General features: G+C 43.9%; 1 protein-coding gene across 1 annotated transcript in view; it reads right to left on the bottom strand.

The window, feature by feature from the left end:
• The window catches only part of LOC146782758 (extracellular calcium-sensing receptor-like), a 303,286-nt gene that overhangs the window by 242,471 nt on the left and 41,108 nt on the right, over window positions 1–19,707 (bottom strand). The window contains exon 3 of the mRNA XM_085637232.1: window positions 4,822–4,837. The gene's annotated coding sequence lies outside the window, so the exon portion shown is untranslated. The remainder of the gene's footprint in view (window positions 1–4,821; window positions 4,838–19,707) is intronic.

Genomic DNA, 19,707 nt, shown 5'->3' with positions numbered 1-19,707 from the left:
CGGCATCTAGGCCATGCTTATGATACATAAAATACCCTGGAGTGTCCCTTGGTGGGATGGGAACAGCTTCTTCGAGTACACCTTTTCTAGTTTTGATCTGTCTTAGTTTCGAAAAGAGCGGCATTTTTTTTAGATCTGGTTACTTAATCTTAAACACACTTAATAAAAATAAACACAATAATGAACAGTCATTCACACCACATTGTATAGAACGTATTAAAACATTTAACACTTAACATTTTTAACGAACGATGATAACTAATAGAAAACTAGTTACTGACATAATACTGACACTAGATAATACTTATTTATATGCAAGACATACTATATATACTGCTAAACAGTACAGATACACTGCTGAAACAGTGCAGACCGGATTTGTGTACCCAAACCCGTCTTGACCGGCACAGACTATGTGCACGTTAAGTGCCTCCCCGGTAATGGTACTCACCGGGTAGCTCGGAACGGAAGGCCTCGGAACGGAACTGAAACTGGACCGGACTGGACTCGACTCGACTGGACTCGAAACTTCGGAACCTGGTGGGCCTCTGTATACCTCGGATCTTGCTCTCTCAGCTAGGCTCTGGTCGGGATACTTCGCACTTCTCACCGCCTCGTCTGGGTGTTGATCGCAGCCTCAGTCGCTCCCGCTTGGCCGGAGGGAGATACAGGAAATCCTGCAGGTACGCGTTTTTGTCCGTTCAGCTGTGGCAGGAGACCGGGCCTGCAACGCACCTCCGGCGCGTGAGATGAGAAAGTGTCCCTATTCGGGCGCCAATTTATGTGGTAAATATTTAATTACCGGTACTATTTTTTATGCGGTAAAGTCTTAGTAAGAATAACTCAGTAAATATAAGAGGCAGAATCCGTGGTATTAGAGGGTTTAAAAGGCTTTATTCCTATACAAAGGAATACAATTCGAATTGTAGGCTTTCTATTCCATCACCACGAAAGTTCAGGAAGGAAGGGCATACATTATTGACAGATAAGCAGTTTTATAGAAAATGCATTACAGTGAAACAGATGCAAGAGGCGTAACAGCTGATAGTACAGATAAAAGGTGCATACGTAACTAATAGAGGCGGATATATGGGTGTAATTTAATAAACGTCATCATACATGATGTCACAAGTGGGTGGATCCATAAGAGAATCCTGCAATGTCAGCAGAAATATTTGGCAGAGATGCGCGCGCAGCCGCATGACGTGTGATTGACGTGCAACTAGAGAGTGAAGGGGACTTGACATTTAGCTCTACATGTGGAGACAGAAGTCTGGGGGTCATGTCAACCTAATCCCAAATCATATCTAATATCCTATGTTTAAAGAACTGTGTTATCCAAAAGGAAAGGTTTCTAGAGTAGAATCTATTCTATACTGACTGTTAGTGCGTGTACAAGCGTCTAAGTGTCTACATGAAATGCGAGGGGGTAGGAATATTCCATGGTAACGGGGCTATGAATTACTTGCAGGAGGACAGCGAGGCCTGGCTCTTTGCACGGTAGCTGGAGGAATGTTTACCTAAACTACTAGACAGGAATGCATCGGATGAGGAGCGGAGTAGATAATCTTGAAGGTGAAATACAGTTTTTGGCAGGCAATATGCTGGTTCAGGCACCGTTAGCCGCGCAGGGAGTAGGACAAAGTTCATGGATACAGATGCAGGCTCAGACTGGAGCTTTCAGAGGCAGAAGGCAGGAAAAGGCTTGATGACAGAATTCAGGGCCTACTCGCCTGAATCTGTAAAATGTGGAAAGTGAACCACATAAAGTCGGTGGCCTTTCATATTTAGGAATGGAATATCTGACCCATTCATGGCGGATCTGAAAGAGGACATGTTGACGGTGGACGCACATGTATTTGCGTCTTCAAAACTGGAACTGGAGGGAACATACATGTACTTATAGCATGCACATGGAGCCGTTGGGGTCTACGATAGGGGACATAACTGATCACAAAATTCATATTTCCTCAGTCGGATGAGTTTTTATCTTCATCCCAAGCCTTTGTTGGTTACCGTCATAAGCCTGAGGTGGTAGGTTGTTAGTTGGATTCGAAGATTGTCCCCTTTTCAGCAGACGGTGGGTTTTTGTTCCGTGAGCCTGCTGCGCTATGATTTGCTGATTTGTGAGTTCTGGCAACTCTGGTGGTGTCAGCCTGAATAGGCGGGAAAAGTCTTTCCAGTTAGAGATAAGCTTTTGGTTCTAGCCCTTCCTCCTTTGAGCACGGCTTTGTTTTGCATTTGAGTTGTCATTTAATTTTGTTACTTGCGTATCTGGATCTGTCCTGGGCCGCCGAACGGGCCCGGTTGCCGGTTCCTGTACCATAACCCTATTGCATCTGTCGCTTTTGGCTTCACATCTTGTTAATGATTTGAGGGGGAGAGACCTTTGGTCTGAGCTCTCTGCGCAGTATGTTCTCATGCTGCTTGGTGCCTCAGTAGAGAGAGGCTCCTTTGGGTGGGGCTTAATGGGGCTCCGAGCTGTATTTTTAATTTGCACACACAAGTTGCTCAACATTGAGGAAAGGGAGGCTAGTTTGTCGACTATTGAGCTGCATCCGCAGCTTAATTCCCTGTCATGAGTGCTGCCCTGTGTGTTCTGGAGGAAAGAGTTTAGAGATCCTAATTTCCCATCAATTGCTACTACAAAAGCAGCCAAGGTGTTTAATAAGGTTAATTGAGTATCCATTTTGTCTGATTGGTACTGGAGGGCTTCCACCAGGAGTTGCACTGTTTTGTGTAGACTTGCCCATGTGCTTTCAGAGTTCAATTTTTGCTGTCGCTTGGTTGGGCATTCCACTTCAATCCCTAATGCAGGGTCCTCCGATCCCTGGTTCCCTCTTGCCTCCAGGTGCTCCAGTGCATCAGAGTTTTGAGGGTTGGTCTTGGGCTCTGCTGGTGGCTCTTGTGTGTAGGTTGCCAGCGTTTCTTCCCATTCCTTTGCATCGAGGTTGGAGTATTGTTCAAAGTCTCCGTTCTCATGTCCTGATTCTGGTTCTAATCTGGTCGATGTTGATGTTAGCGGTATGCGAAGCTCAGCATTGGGTTCTTCTGATGTTAAGGTCATGTATCAATAGGGTAACGCGAAATGCTACCAGACCCAGGTAAATATGACAGTATGTCATGTCAATGTCAATGGGAATTTATAGAGCGCACGTACACCGGGGAGGTTTCATGGTGCTATTTTGGCAGGAGTCCGGTCCAGAGGAAAAGTTAGAAGGCCTGTCTGAAAAGCCAAGTCTTTAAAAGATTTCTGAAGGCGAGAAGATTGGTGGAGAGAAGGATTTCAGATGGGAGAGAGTTCCAAAACGAGGGGGCCAAGGTTGAGAACCTGACTCCGCCGGTGCGTTTAAGTCTGAAAGAGGGGGTCAAGAGAAGGTTTTTGTGAACTGAACGGAGATGACGAGTGGGGGCATATCTTTTGATCATGTTATTGACAAATTTCGGGCTAGTGCATTGAGTGATTTGACAATGAGACATCCGATTTTAAAGGTGCACAGCTGAACAACTGGCAGCCAATGAAGTTGCTTCAAAATGGGGGTAATGTGGTGATGCCTGGGCACATGAGTGATCAGACGCGCTGCCTGGTTTTGTACTAACTGTAGCCGTTAAGAGAGATGAAGAGGGATGCCAAAGTACAGGGAATTGGCATAATCGACATGTGACATAGCCATAGCAATGACTACCTGGATACGAGCGTCACGAGTGAGGTATTTACAAATCATATTTATTTTCCTGAGTTGAAAAAAATAGGTGGATACTACAGAGCTAATCTGGGGCTTCAGAGTGAGATCTTGACTGATAATCCCCCCCAGGCTTTTAGCCGAGCAGGAGGGAACGGGAGGCTGACCTAGTTCTCCGGGCCAGAAGTGAGGTCCCCAGGGATTTTTGTCAATACCACCAGTTAGGATGAGTTCTGTTTTATCCGGATTAAGTTTCAGGTGGTTCTTGTTCATCCGTTGGCTGATGAACAACATGGTGGATTGAAAAGCATGGATCGACTCAGGGGTATTGCTAATGGGTAAGATGAGTTGGAAATCATTGGCGTAATTGAAAGTGCAAACTTTGCGCTCCTTCAGGGCTCGGACAAGTGGATGAAGGTAGAGGTTGAACAACAAGGGGGAAAGGGAGGAGCCATGGGGGACTCCACAAGAGATTTGAACGCTAGGGGCAGTGAACTGAGCTGTGCGAACTGCCTGAGATCCATTTTCCAAAAAAGAGTTGATCCAGCTTAGGGTAGGACCTGAGATTCCGGCATCCCTGACACGGTCGACCAAAAGACAGTTGTCGACCGTGTCGAAGGCAGCGGAGAGGTCAAGTAGGACAAGGGCCTGCGGAGAGCCTTTATCAACCTCACTGCTAAGGGTGTCCAGTACAGTAAGAATAACCGCCTCGGTAGAGTGTGCCGGGCGGAAGCCAGCTTGGTGAGGGTCGAGGAATATTGATTTCTCCGAGAAGTCAGCTAGACAGCTGGTAACATGGGCTTCCAATAGCCTGGCCAGAAAAGGGAGAAGGGAGATGGGCCGATAGTTGGTCAGAACTGACGGATCGGAGCCCATCTTCTTTAAGAGGGGTACAACAATGGCCTCTTTAAAAGTGGTGGGGACGGCACCTTGAAGTAAGGATTCATTTAAAAGATTTAGAGCAGGGCCTGGAAATGCAGTGAAGATTTTCTTCAGAATGCTAGGAGGGCAGTAATCAGCGGGTGAGCCAGATTTGATTTTTTAAAGAAGTTTAGAGAAGGTGTGATCAGCTAGTAAGGGAATGTGCGTAAAGGAGCTGATGTTGGTGGTGTGAGGGGGGTAAGAGACAGGTTTTGACTGGCAGGGATGCTGGACTTGATTTTCTTAATTTTATCAAAGAAGAAATTATTTAAGGGATTCCAAAAGGTTTGAGAGGGTGGGGGCCTACACAGAGTTCTTTCGGGGTTGGAGAGCTCGTCAACAATGCGAAAGATCTCCTTAGAGCGGTTGGTTGCAGACAACATTTTTGTAGAAAAATAGACCGCTTTGGCCGCTGAGATGGATTTTTTGTAGGATTTCAAAAAGTTAAGATAAGACTGTTTGTCTTCAGGTTTGTAATTGCTTCACCACTTTCTTTCTAATTGCCTAAGAGCTAGTTTTAGAAGTTTTAATTCACTTGAAAACCATTTTTGAGCATCATGTGGGCGGGGCGCGTGGGTCTTCCTGAGGGGAGCAAACTGACTATAGAAAACAAATGGTCACAGTAGCAACCCTTTTTAGTAAAATAATAAATGACATTCACAACGTCAGTTTAAGCATACTCTGCATTTCATGCAATTTATTTTTCGAAGCATTAAAGCTTTAATTGCATTTGCTTAGGCATCCTGTTTTTTTTTTACGCTTCCACCCGACAAGTGATTATTCAATCGATGGTTCTGTCACGTCTCGACTACTGCAATGGACTGCTACTTGGCGTAAATAAAACTGTCACAAAGAGACTTTAAAGGGCACAGATTGCTGCTGCCAGCATTCTTTTCACCCTCGCTAAGCACTGTCATACCTCCCATCTCCTGTGCCATCTACACTGGCTGCCTATCAAAAAGAGAATTCAGTTCAAAACTCTCTGCACTACCCATAAGATCTTACACGGCCAGGGCCCCCAGATACTGCAGGGGCTCTGTACACCATATGTCCCAATGCGAGCACTGCGCTCCACAGACCTGCATCTGGCCTGCACGCCTAGGGTGCACAGGAGCAGAGTGGGGGGGTGCTCTTTTAGGTCCTTGGCCCCAGCCCTATGAAACTCTATTCCACTCACGGCACGCAGCACACAAGATCACTGGGCATTTAGAAAACAGATCAAAACCACCTTGCTATTTTCATCCATCTAGCGCACAATGTATGTGCATGCTGCGCTCTTGTTACCTGGGCTTTCATAAACAGACTTTCCATCTGGCAAGCATCACTGTCCCTGGTTACCCGTCCGCGAGCGCTGGGACGCCCCGATGTTGGGGCAGACATGTGCTATACAAGTACTCCTATCATAATATAACATAACATAGGCAATCAAGTTGCTCTAGCATCATAAATACATACGTAATCAAAAAGTGCTCTAGTGTATGGGAAGGATGGGTAGGAGTGTTGGGTTATTAGTGAGTGGGTAAAGGTAAAGGACAAAGGAGAGGTATAGTGACATATATACATCAGATTTACATGGCAAGACCTATCGGGCCTGTTAAAGGTCACTTGTTCCACTATATATACATAGCACTTAGGGACACTGTTTAATGAATTACAGTCATCAGTGCTTGTATGGTAATGTTCATAGTCAACGTTTCGACCCCTTTATGTGTTCAAGGTGATTGGATCCTTAAATTGGGGTCTTCATCAGGACTTGGTGAGAGCACCTAGAGGCAATAGGATACTCCATGTTGAGGGGAGATTGCAACATGGCAAGTTGTGAATGTTCCTTAAGAAAGGAGTGAAATGTACCTACTTAAAATAACAGCTCAGTGATTCAGGCTGTGTAGTTGAAGAAAGTGGGCTGAAAGAAGCTCCTGAGGACAGAGAGAAACACAGTAAAAATGTGAACTGCTCTAAATAAACTCGGGCAGTAAAGACGTGCAGCAACTATGCAGCCATCACTTACTATGAACTGAGAGAATATGCGGCCAAAAGTGCACGCGCTATACATCTGAATTAAAGGTTGTGGGTTATAACATTCCTCACAGTACAAGATTAAATCTGTCAAAAAAGGAAAGGAAGGACAATGATAATGTCTGGGTGGTAAAAGATGATGGTTTATAGACATAAACATGGGGGAATTACTCCCTAATTGCGGCATAATCAGTAACTACCAAACATGTTCCCAAACTTATGTATAAATGCATGGGGAACATTCCCAAGTTGAGAAGTATGCAGACACATTAAATGAGCCAATGAATATAAAATATGTACATGGGCAATTCAAACGTTACAATACGAATTATGCTCTACAGGACAAACCAGCTAATTCATGAAATGCCCAACCGAATGCGACTATGAACAACCTAGCTCGCGCTATTAAAACACATGAAAATGACGTGTACTGCAACTACGTGATGCAAAACTTCTGGGGAGACAGGTTGACATGACCCATTCTATAAAGCATTAGCGTTGTTAAGAAATTCCTATGTAAGGAGCCTCATCGTGAGAGAATAATATAAGTAATAGAAAGGGGCTACGGGTAAGTACCGGTGGGGACAAGTCCCGGGGCATGACACAACTCTTGTACTAGTTGGTGACGTCTCCAATACTCTGGTCAAAGTGGGACCGTGTTGGCAATTACAGTGTCTTAACCCTTTCGCTGCGGCGGGAATTCCGCCGCAGCGCTGGGGGGGGTTTGGGGGCAGCTCGGTGGTGCGGTGCTCATGACGGAACCACTCCGTCATGAGCCGCGGTTGAGCTGTGCTCATGACGGAGTGGTTCCGTCATGACTCCGCCCACTGCCCTAATCGTCCGCACAGGCGGGGAATTAGCACCGCGTGGGCGGCGCGGCCGCCAACGGCCGCAGCATGATGGAACCACTCCGTCATGAGCACACGGCGACCGTGGCTCATGACGGAGTGGTTCCGTCATGAGTGGGGAAGGGGTTAAAGACATGAATGGTGTGTGTGCACACTGGGTGCACCCGCTCAGTTCATGCACTTAGCTCAGCTCGCTCTCCAGCGATTATTGATGGCCGATCGCACGAGCGGGGGTGTGCTTAAAAGAGACATTTGTTAGGAGGATGTAGAAACGTCAACTAGGGCTCATTAAATTAAGGCTTCGATTACGTCACAGACACTTTTGAAAAGGGAAGGGAAATGGACCTAGCCATGTGGTCAATTTGGCAGCGAAGGTGAATACTCTGTTATAATTTCGGGCCTATACATGGCCCGCGGACATCCCATGTCATATACAATATGCACAGTCTGTTATATATGTATCAGATGGTCGCCAATATTTGAAAAGTTTTCATATTCAACTGTGGTATTAAAACGCTTTCAAGGTACATGGTTGGCATTGTGGGTAGAAACTGATTGGTTATGTATCATATCCATAGACAGTTATAAATACAAACTCAAATACCAAATACAATTTGCGGCATATAATCTAGCTGACAAATGGCAATCAATAACTTTAAGGTTTCCTGATAGAACGTCTAAAAGGTACATGGTATGACAGTCTGTACAGGAGCTGGATGGAGTATTCTTGGCATACAATCTAGGTAATACATGGCGTCCAATAGCTATGTGATTTCCATACTTGAATAGAGTGATAATGCGTCTAAGAAGTATATAGTTGACATTTTGTACAAGAGCAGAATGTACATACATCTTGTCTATATATGCACATTGTGGGTGAAAGTCAGCGAAGCAAATGACAATTACCACACTCTGGTTGAAGAGTTAAACGCATCCTATTTTCTGTGTGTATTACATCCTGGCATTGGGAAAAGACAATTGCACAGTGGTAAATACAGACTAATCCGTGTTAAGGATGGAAAGTTGTGCATTGGTGCCATCAAGCTTCTTCAGGCCATTAAGCAAAGTGTATTAATTGTCATTTGTTTCGCTGACTTTCAACAACAATGTGCATATATAGGCAATATGTCAACGATGACGTGGGTTCCTGGCTCACTTTGCCACTGGATTCAGGACAGCCTGGCCGATGAAGGGTGTTAACCAGAAACCGGTCCCAGGATGCTGGTTTCCGGGTCAGGAAAGACCTGGCTTGGCAGTTCAGGCTGGACTGTTCCCATGAGGCACAGGGTCAACACTGATTTGCATATAGCTGGGTCTGAACTGAGGTGGCAAAGTGAGCTAAAGAATGATGATGGATTCAACCCAGATTTGTGACTGGGGGTGAGTGTCTGTAAAGTTTCAGCGTTCCGTCAATCATCTCCTTGTGTTTGCTTTGTTCAGCCATTGTGCCCTGCGGAGACAGGGATCTTATTTTGCGTTTGTTTGTTTGTATCTTAGGCAGGGGCCCCCCTCTCACCCAGTCTGATCTCATTTCCCCTTGGGCTGAATTCCCTTCTTCCCTTATATCTCCTCTAGCACCGCTAATTCTTCTGGCCCCCCCTCTCTCTCTGTGCTGTCCTGTCCTGCCCTATATCGTAGTTGCAGGTGACGTGCTCCGCTGGTAGGTGTAGGTGACTGGCGTTACTGTGGTTGCCAGCCAAACAGGGGAAAACTGGAGCAGGATGGGGCAGTAATTCCGATCTGCCTGCTGCTTCTTCTGGCTCCCGTCCAACCATAGTCTGCCCTCAGCATTACTGGCCTGCTGTCCCAAATGCCCTAAAAGTCCTAGGTGTCCCGGTGTCCCAGTTAGCCTCAATGCACTCGAGCTGCTTGAGAAAGGAAGCAAGATGGGAGCGAGATGGGGTTGATGGGAAATGGCTATGTTGCCTTGTTGCTGGTAGAGGCTGATAGAGGTGGTGGTAGAGAGGGTAGAGAGGGTGCACAGATGTGGGGAGTATAGGTGTGGGGGTGTGTGGTGTGCCTTTCCAGTGCCTTTCCTGTGCAGCCTACCTCAGCTCCTAGTACCCACCGCCTCCTCCTGCTACTACTGCCACCTCCTGTTACTACTGCCCCCCTGGGCCAGCACTGAGAGGCTGGGGGGCAAGTAAGCAGGCCACACTATTCAGCCGCAAGCTGCTCCCAACCTAGTTGGGCTGCTTCAGCGGAATCACCGGGCTCGCACCCAGCTCCCGCTCCTAATGGCGCCCATGCTCACTACTCTCCATCGCCAAACTCCGTATTGCCGCCTTACCACCTCATGATTCTCCCGTGGTGGATTAGCAGGAACGGCCTGCGATGTAGCGCAGTGGCTTTCCGGAACGCCGCTGCCCGCCTTTTTAGGGTTGATGCAGCAGCTGCAACCGTTCCACTGCTGCGTGCCATTAGCCACACTTGTGTCAGTCTGGCTCACTCACTGTACTCGCTCACCACCAGCCATTTCAAAAAATGGAAATCAAATTTGAAAGTGTTGCTTTATTACAAACCAAAAGAGATTTCCTTAACAATATATGGCAAATCGCAAGGCCAATAGGACACATTCAAAGAGAAAAACCTGCAAAGTAGAACAGAAAACACACCCTCAAAAAACATTACAGTCCCAAAACAATACATATGCATTTCACTCAATCATCATAAGTAATATAATATAATATAATATAATATAATATAATATATTATAATATAATATAATATAATATAATATAATATAATATAATATAATATAATATAATATAATATAATATAACTAAAACAGTGTATGAAAACCAAAAACTACACACTGGTAAAAAACACTACTATAAATACAACTAAACATAGAAACAACCCTCAAACAACTCTAAAACTAACCTCTAGACCACCCCACTACATCCTCCATACTCTCAAAACCCTAAAAAAACTTTCAAAACAACGGCATCACCTTACCGTGTCCTGGATCCCAGAAAATAGATTAAAATGACACAAATATACTACAAAATAGAAAGTAGTGGTTATAAAAAGGGTCGCTAGATGGAACAAAAATAAGACTATCCCTCCATTGAAGTTAATGAGAAATAATCAATCAGTCAGTCAATCATGGGTTTGTTGAGAGCAGCTACTCACCAGAGGGGGTCTCAAGGCACTGTGAGGGGGGAAGGCGCAGGTCCTGAATGTTCGCGGCGCTCTGTCGAAGGGCCAGGTTTTGAGGTCCTTGAAGAACTTGGAGAGTGTTGGCGTCTGTCTGAGGTGGAGTGGGAGGGTGTTCCATGCCTTGGCCACGAGGAAGGAGAAGGAGTGTCCTTCTGTTCTGGTCTTCTTGATGCACAGCACCGTTGCAAGGGACAGCCGGGCTGAGCATAAGGATCTTTGCGTTGCGTGGAAAGAGAGGTGGTGGTTCAAGTATGTAGATCCGATGTTGTGGAGGGTTTTGTGGGCGTGGTTTAGAAGCTTGAAGGTGATTCTCTTCTCGACCGGGAGTCAATATAGTGTCTGCAGGTGTTGGGTGATGTGGCAGTGGCACTGTAGCTTGAGGACTAGGCTGAGGTGTTCTGGATGTTCTGGAGTTTGCGGGTAAGGTTCTTGTTCATTCTGGCATAGGGAGCATTGCCATAGTCCAGTCTGCTGCTGATGAGGGTGTGGGTGATGGCTTTTCTGTGTTTGAAGGGGATCCAATCAAAGGTCTTTCATAGGATTCGGAGTGTGTGGAAACAGGAGGATGAGACAGCATTGATTTGGCTGTCCATTTTCAGTTCAGAGTCCAGGATGATTCCGAGATTGCGTGTGTGGTCCGTGGAGGATGTCGGGCCACCAGGTGTTGATCCAGGCATTGAGGTGTGGGCCGATGATGAGTACTTCGGTCTTGTCCATGTTGAGTGGTAGGCAGCTGTTCTTCATCCACCTGGGGACTGTTTCCATACCTTCTTGAAAGTTGTGTTTGGAGACATTAGGTTCGTTGGATAGGGAGAGGATGAGTTGGGTGTCATCTACGTAGGATAAAATGTTGGATCTAACGGTGGGGGTGAGCGGAGCCATGTAGACGTTGAACAGGGTGGGGCTGATGGAGGATCCTTGGGGCACTCCGCAGGTGATCAGTTTGGGATCCGAGAGGAAGGGTGGGAGTCTGACCTGCTGCATTCTGCCGATGACGAATGAGCAGATCCAGTCGAGGGCTTTGTTCCGGATCCCTGCATTGTGAAGTCTGTGGACTGGGGTGTGTTGAGAGACTGTTTCAAAGGCTGCAGATAGGTCCAGGACGATGAGGGCCACAGTATTTCCCCTGTCGAGGAGGGAGCAAATGTCATCTGTTGAGGCTAGGAGGGCGGTTTTGGTGCAGTGGTTTTTCCTGAAGCTGAATTGGGAGGTGTCTAGGATGTTGTTTTCTTCAATGAAGGAGGCGGGCTGGCTGTTAAAGGCTATTTCGATTACCTTGAAACTGGAGTAAGGAGATGGGTCTGGAGTTCTTGAAGTTGGTAGGGTCTGTTGAGGGTTTTTTCAGGAGAGGGTTGATCTTTGCATGTTTCCAGTCATCAGGGAAGGAGGTGGTCCCAAAGGAATGTTTGATGATTTGTCGAAGCTCAGGGGCGATGATGCTGGTGGCTCTGTGGTATATGTGGTAGCGGCAGTGGTCCATGGGAGCCACGGAGTGGGTTGACTTCATAATCTTCAAGGTGTCTTCGATGGTGAGAGTGGTCCAGTTGTCAAGTGTTGGCTGCATGGTGTCAGGAGTGGGGGGTGAGGGTTCCGCGTGTTGGTTGTCATCATCGAAGTTGTCGTAGATGGTCTTGGTTTTATAGTGGAAGAAGGAGCTGAGTTTGTCACAAAGGTCCTGGTAGGGGGGATGTTGGTCTCCTCTCTGTTGGGTTGGGCAAACTCTTTGACGATGCTGAAAAGTTCTTTGCTGTGGTGTGCATGGGAGGAGATTCTGTCCTGGAGTACTTTCTTCCTTGTGTTTCTGATGAGCTTGAAGAGGGAGATGGTGGCTGCTTTGAAGTAGTCAAGGTCTGCTGTAGTTTTGGAGTTCCTGGTGTTGGTGTAGCCGGTGATCCAATTGTGCAGGGTTCAGGCTGCTGAGGGAGGCGATGAACTGGTCATCAGAGATCTTGTTTCAATGGTCCGTCGATGGGAGTTCCGAGGTGTGACTGAAGGTGATTGAGTTTACTGCTAGGAAGATGGGGTCAAGGATGTGTCCTGAGTGCGCAGAAACAGAAAGAAGTGAAAAATGCACAACATACAATACTTAATATGATTAACATTTTTTATTTAATAATAAAAATGTATGAAACATTGTTTAATTTATCTATTATATAAAAGTTTATTTGTAAGTCGAAATATATGTTTAATAGAAATTGAAAACATTACTTATTCAACATGTAAAACTTGTCAAAAAATGTTGTCAAAAATGTTTAAAAATTGTGAAGTAGAAACTAAATAATTGTATCAAAAATACACAATTATTTAATATATAATGAAAAAAAATATGTTGAAATGATGTTGAAAATATGTATATGAAACAAGTGAAAAATGCACAACGTACAAGACTTTTTAAATACGATTTACATTTTTCATTTAATAGTACAAATGTATTAAAAATTGTTTTATTTATCTATACACAAAAATGTATTTGGAAGTCAAAATATATATGTTTAAACATGTAAAAATATACCTCAAATAAACTTTGAAAACATGAATAAAAGTTGGAAAATGTGTCACATGCCTTTCTACTATGAAAATAAATTAATTTATAATACAATTTATTACAAACATACAACTACTTTTTAAATTATATTTGTTAACACCAACAATACTAATCAAATAACAATAATTAATATTTAAATAACATAAACCAACGATGTTGATCGGAAACTCTTCCAACTGAATCGGATTCTGCGAGCCCTACCGACCGATTATGATGCTTCCCAACATCATTCATTGTGACTCGCATTGACTTCAATGGGAGCCTATGTTCTGAATGAGAACACAAGCTCCTATTGAGAACAAGCATTGGCATAGCCAATAGGTCTCGCTTTTGGGACCTTATAAGTATTTAGTTATGCAGCACAATATCCTTGGTGCAACAACATCAACCGTTGCATGTAAGCACTCCCACACCCACCAGGTACATAGGCTTTTGGTCGAAGGACAGGAAGGGTAAAGGGTGTAAATGCAGGCTTGGATGTCCAAGATCGGCATTGCCAAAATAACACAAGAGGACACCACCGTTTTCTGCAGCATACAAACAGGGTGGTAGCCACTATTACTCAGAAAATTAGCATACTTTGGCCGCATCCCTCAGCTCTGCTGTCCATTAAAACTAAAAGCAACATGGAAACATGAAGACTCATATGACTGTCCAACTCACTGTAGGATAACCACAGGGTATCCTGAAGATGGCAAGTGAAGGACATTACAGCATTCCAAATAAGAAATGGGGAGAACTTTCCCCCAATAGGGGATGTGGAGGTCATCAAAGCACTATACATAAAGAGAAATATGTGCCCTGTTTGTTCAAGTTAAGTAGTCAAGTAGTTGAATATGAACCACTATCTGCCCACCTATGAAGGGCGTTCTTTGAGAAATCAACTATTCAACTGAGAAATGAGCCCTCGTTTATTAATTTGTCCAGTGTTTTTTAGAAGGAAATGACGTTAAATGGATAAGCACTGAATCGTTAATGTGATTCAATGGACAGAAACACTGCCTAGACGGACACATTCATTTTTAGGCACGGGGAGATTAAGTGATTTGCCCAGAGTCACAGGATGTTTGAGCCTCCTACCACACTGGAACCTGGTTCCCCAGCTTCATAGTCATCCGCCCGAGCCGTTAAGCCACACCCTTGTACCATTTGAGTGGACAGTTCTGCAACCCATCTGTGGGAGTAATTCTATAAGGTAAGTCATGCTAGAAAGGCATTGTTGGCTAGTCTCTGGTGGGAGAGACCATAGCATGGTGAAGGGAGGCGGTGTTAGTGATTGGATACAGCGATACGGCCCCAAATTATCAATGGTACAAAAAGGAGGCTTTGGTCCAGGTGACCAATTGAGCATCGATCCCATGTGATTCATTTGCATCCTGTCCCTGCACACCCCCTTCAGATCCTAACTCTTTAGAATCATTAACTTATCATCTAAACAGGGAGCTCCATAATGAACTTTGTACACATCTCTTAATGTTCTTCTGGGGGTTCATTCTAACCAGCCATATGCCCTCAAACATGCCCTCGTATAAATGATGTCTCTATACTGCTGCAGGTGAAGTCCAGAGCACAGCAGCACATGACGCCTGTGTCATACATGCGCTCACTATATGCCAATATGTTGCAATTGTACTAATGATTGAAATAAGATTTAATGTATGTATCCTTTTTTTTTTAAATAAAGCACATCATGCAGCTGCTAGCCTATCTCCGTGGTGGGGGGGGCTAATGAATAATGGCGGAGAGGATTTGTCCTATCGGCTAGGGAGGTCGACCTCGAAGCTGGGGAACCGGGTTCGAGTCTCGGCAATGACGCTGAACATCCTGTGATTCTGGGCAAATCACTTAATCTCCCCGTGCCTAACAAAAAATAATGTGTCCTTGTGTAACGAAACTGGTGCTTGAGTGAAGCGCTCTGATACCCGATACGCTGGATCAAGTTTGCGCTATATAAAACTGTCAAATAAAATGGCGATCTGTGTATTCAGGCCTTCCCTCTGTCTCCTCATCTCATGACACTTTAGTCCAGCTCAGTATCTGTATATTACTGGGACACTACAGAAGCATTTGGTGAATGATTAAAGAACAATGTCATGCTGAAGTCACACATTTCATTCACGCTGGTTGCTTTTGACTCGCATATGCAGTGGTGCAGAGGAAGTGATTGGCGGAGACCAAAGGCGAGCCGGGCTGAAGCCAAAGAGCAGGGTCTGCATGGCTCTGATACCCAGTTTCTGGGACACTACAGAAGCGATTCCTTTAACTGTGCAGCAGTGTTATGATATGTGAGAGAAGTGCCCCGATGAGTAATATTTGTGGAAATCAAAATATGCCCAGTGCTCACTGCCCCTCATGACTCGCATATGCTGTGGTGCAGAGGAAGTGATTGGCGGAGAACCAAGGCGAGCCGGGCTCAAGCCAAAGAGCAGGCTCTGCATGGCTCTGATACCCAGTTTAAGGAGGGGCCGAAAGCAATGTAGGGCAATGCACCCGATCCCCTTACTCCTCACACACTGACAATCCCTCAACGCGATCGCGATCACTTTAAAAGCTAAAGTGATTGCGATGACTCATGCTAGGGATGTGCGCGCAGCAGCGGGGGGAGGGGTATGGTGCTGAAGGCAGGAGATGGCTGGGCGAGAAGGGAGGGGGAAATGCGGGGAGCAGCTGTGCGCGTGCACGCCATCGTGTACTGTAGCTTGTCGCCAGCACAAAAGGGTGGGTAGCACTTTCTAAACCCACCTACTAAATGTCTCGCCAGGCCAGCGCATGCGCTGGGTCAGGCGAGACGTAAAAAGGGGTTATTAGGGAAAACCTTGCACCCTGTGGCGGGCACCCCATGGTGCCTGCCACACTGTGCATGGTTTAACAGGGGGGGGTCCCTTGGGTACACCCACGGTCCCCAACTGGAGACCTCATGATGAAGGGGGGCCTGCTCCGGGCCCCCAAAGTCAGATTCTGTCAGTCGTTTTGTGTCAGGCAGACCGAATCAGAACGGCTGTGCGAATTGGTCATTGTAATCGCTCGCTCGGAAACCATGTCCATAGAGCTCTACGATTTGGCTCTAAAAGACTCAGGCTGTCAGAATGCCTTTCGGAACCGATTCGAACAGCCCTAACAGTTTCCGTGCATCGTAATCGGTCGGTTGGAAATGTGTACGATTCGGTCGGAAACATAGGTTCCGAATCAGATTCTTAGATTCCAAATCTCATTCGGTAAGTCTCCGAATGACATTGTCATCAGCAGCTAAATTGGATTAAATAATCGTACTTCTACAGAAACCACATTGAAGAAAGTGCTGGGAAGTAAAAGGGTGACATTTACTATTCCCACTAAATCTAAGCCAATTTGGGGAAGGTGTTGGTCACTTAAGGAGTGACATTTCCTATTTTCACTATAATCTTAAACATTTTGCACAATCAATGCTCCATAATTCCATACTCACACCTACATTTTGATCTATAAAATAAATTAACATTTACTTAAAAACATAATAACGAAAACTGCAAAATTATATATTCATGAATAAACACTAACATATAAAGAGTATTTTATCACTACTATTTGTTAATGTATTTTTTGAAAATATATACTACCATTCCTAAACTTTGAACCATAAAATAAAAAATAAAATCATAGCCTAGAGAGTTTCTTAAACAAATGAAAATATATATATTTTAGTAAATACAGTTACAAAAATAGAATTCATTCAAATGCTAAACATATTAAAAATCAGGTTGTTTAATTGTTTTACAAAATGCTTTCATCAGTAAGCCAAATATAATTTCTACCTCATAAATAATTCATATATTATATTTGCATCATTAACTTGTACAACATTTCAAAGATGGTTCAAATAAATCAATATAATAAATAGAAATGTATTAAAAATATTTTTACTATGACATCATGATTTTCAGCATAACATAATATAAAAAATATTGGAATTTTGATTAAAAAAATTGCTATTATTTTAAAATTCCAAGTTTTTATGTATTTACATTTTTAATTATTTTACTTTATTAAATTGTATATTTATATATTTTAAATTACTTTTTTGTAATATGAATAATTATTTTAATATTTACAATACAATACAATGATTGTTTTGTAATGTAATATAATTAATATATATTCTAATATATGTCCTAATTATTTATACATTAATATTTAAACAAATTAATAATGGAACAAAATAAGTTAAAATATTACAATATTAATTTGCAAAATCATTAAAAGAATTAACGTTAAATTTACATTATAATATCCACTGTTTTAAAATCTCCCTTATCCCCTAACATTTCAATATCCTACTGCTAAAATTGTTTTATAAATTGTTTATTTTTAAACAATAATGCAACTCAAAAGACCAATTTAATCAATTTCATAATTAATAAATGATCTCATAATAAACACATTAAAACAGATAATAAATATATGTCAGAAACTCCTAGAACGCGGCCGTGTTGCGGTCTCACCCCACCAACTGTCTGCTTACTTCTACCTTGTGGGTTCTGCCATCATGCTCCCGGGGGGTGCTGCTCCTGGTGTCTCCTATGGCACTGTGCTCCATCACATCACCTAGAGGATAGTTGAAAGCAGGTGGCGGGAACTTAGTTCACCTACTCTGTTCAGGTCCTTGCATGGCTACACCAGGCTTTACCTTGGGTGTAGTGACCCTTCTTGCACTGTACTAGGTGCTTCCTTAGTTCCTGGGGAATGGATGGGAATTGCCTGCATTGTGTTCTCATTGCCTTGACTCCATACATTCACCAGGCACCCGGGACTGGGTGCACCTTGACTTCATACATTCAACCAAATCTGCAACTAGTACTTTTTTATCTAGTTCTTCCACTTGAGACGCACGGCTGACATCTCGCAAGGAAAACCGACTTTCGGTGGCTATCTTGGATGCCACTACTACATGAGAGGCCCTTTTGATAAACTCTGAGGGACATGCATCTCCAAGAGGACCTCTCCACTGCAGGATCCTTGGAAATGAATCAGCCTTGCTGTGAAGGTACAGGAGGTTGAAAGCTTGCGGTGCAGGGAGTCTGGGGCCACTGCCCTACTTAATTAAATCCATCACAGTAGGGAGTGAATGTGAGTCTAATATCCTCCTCTCCTTGCACTGCGGGTCAAGAAGTGACCCGGGGATTATTGAGGATTGAGCTACCTATCTTTCTGGAATCCTTCATTATTCTAGCTCCTTATTTTAGTTTCCAATTTAGTTTATTGTTTGTTCCAGACCACTTCCCCTTATGTTCATGCTGATCTCACTGTGTTGACCTTCTGGTGACGATGGTAAGGGTACTAGGGAGAGACAGCCCATGCTGCTCCCGCAACAAGCCAACTAACAACCAGCTCAGAGGCATTCTGCTTACTATGTATCTGACAATATATAATCAAAAGCAAAACGGAGGGAAATACTCAGTTTGATGCAAAATAGCCCTCCACAAGATGAAGGAAACACCCTTTTTTCTAATATAATCCTCACCCACCAGGGTGCCCCTTGGTGGCACGCTTCATCAATGAGTTTATCCCGCTCCTCTGTGGAATGAGGCATGCTGCAACCTACGAGTTACTCTGTACTCAAGGAACATTTTTAATGTCAAATTACATAGAGAATGTTCCTTGAGTACAGATTAAGGCAATACATATGGAAAAGTACCCACCGCGGTCAACTTTTAATACAGTAGTCTGAAGACCGCCGGCACGGCGGTGTCATGTAAAACATAGCTGCTGTCTTTGGGTGGTCGGACCATGAAACTTGTATTCAGGCCCTTAGTGTTTAAACTGGTTAGATGAATTAAAACTGATTGTAATCTCTCCTAGCTGTATACATTAGTATGATGTGAAATATGAGCATGCAACGTTTTTATTACATAAGCAAAGTTTTATGTAGTACATAATCATTAACCTTCACATAGTTTGCAGAGTTTCCTGCTTTCCCCTCGCCTATGACAGACAGAGTTAGGTCTGGTCTAAACATAGCTTTAGCTGAGTTGCCAGCATCATGTTTACTCAAAATATCATGCAAAAATACATACATTTATGGGTTTCCATCAACACTCTTTCACCATTGGTTTGTTAAGATGTCTCTCAAATGATGCTCCCTCCCACCACAGCACAAAGTATTGATTAAAGGACCAGCAGACACCAGCCATTGAAAGCTTTCACTTTGGGTGACTACATTTTACCCTTTAACATGCATGCCTTCATCTAAAAAATTAAAAAAATCCCCAACAATAGAATTGTTTAGATACTAGTATTTTCCAGCTACTGCTAGACCCTGTGTATGATAAGTTTATATCAACTATTTCTATGACTCTCAAAAAAAATAAAGAAAATAAACACAAGTCTGTAGAGTATTAAGAATGAATATGCAAATTGGTTGCTTGAAGCCACACCCCCTCATGTTTGTGACTGATAATTCAAGCACTTGCATTTGACTTGAGAGGGACCTCTAGTGGTACTGCAGCTTCAGGAAATATTTGTTCATTTTCAGGCAATCTTTTAAACACAGATAGAT

The sequence above is a fragment of the Triturus cristatus genome, chromosome 12 (genome assembly GCF_964204655.1).
Source record: "Triturus cristatus chromosome 12, aTriCri1.1, whole genome shotgun sequence".
Classification (NCBI taxonomy): Eukaryota; Metazoa; Chordata; class Amphibia; order Caudata; family Salamandridae; genus Triturus; species Triturus cristatus.
Note: the sequence above shows the minus strand (reverse complement) of the source record. Positions and strands in the feature narration are given on the sequence as shown.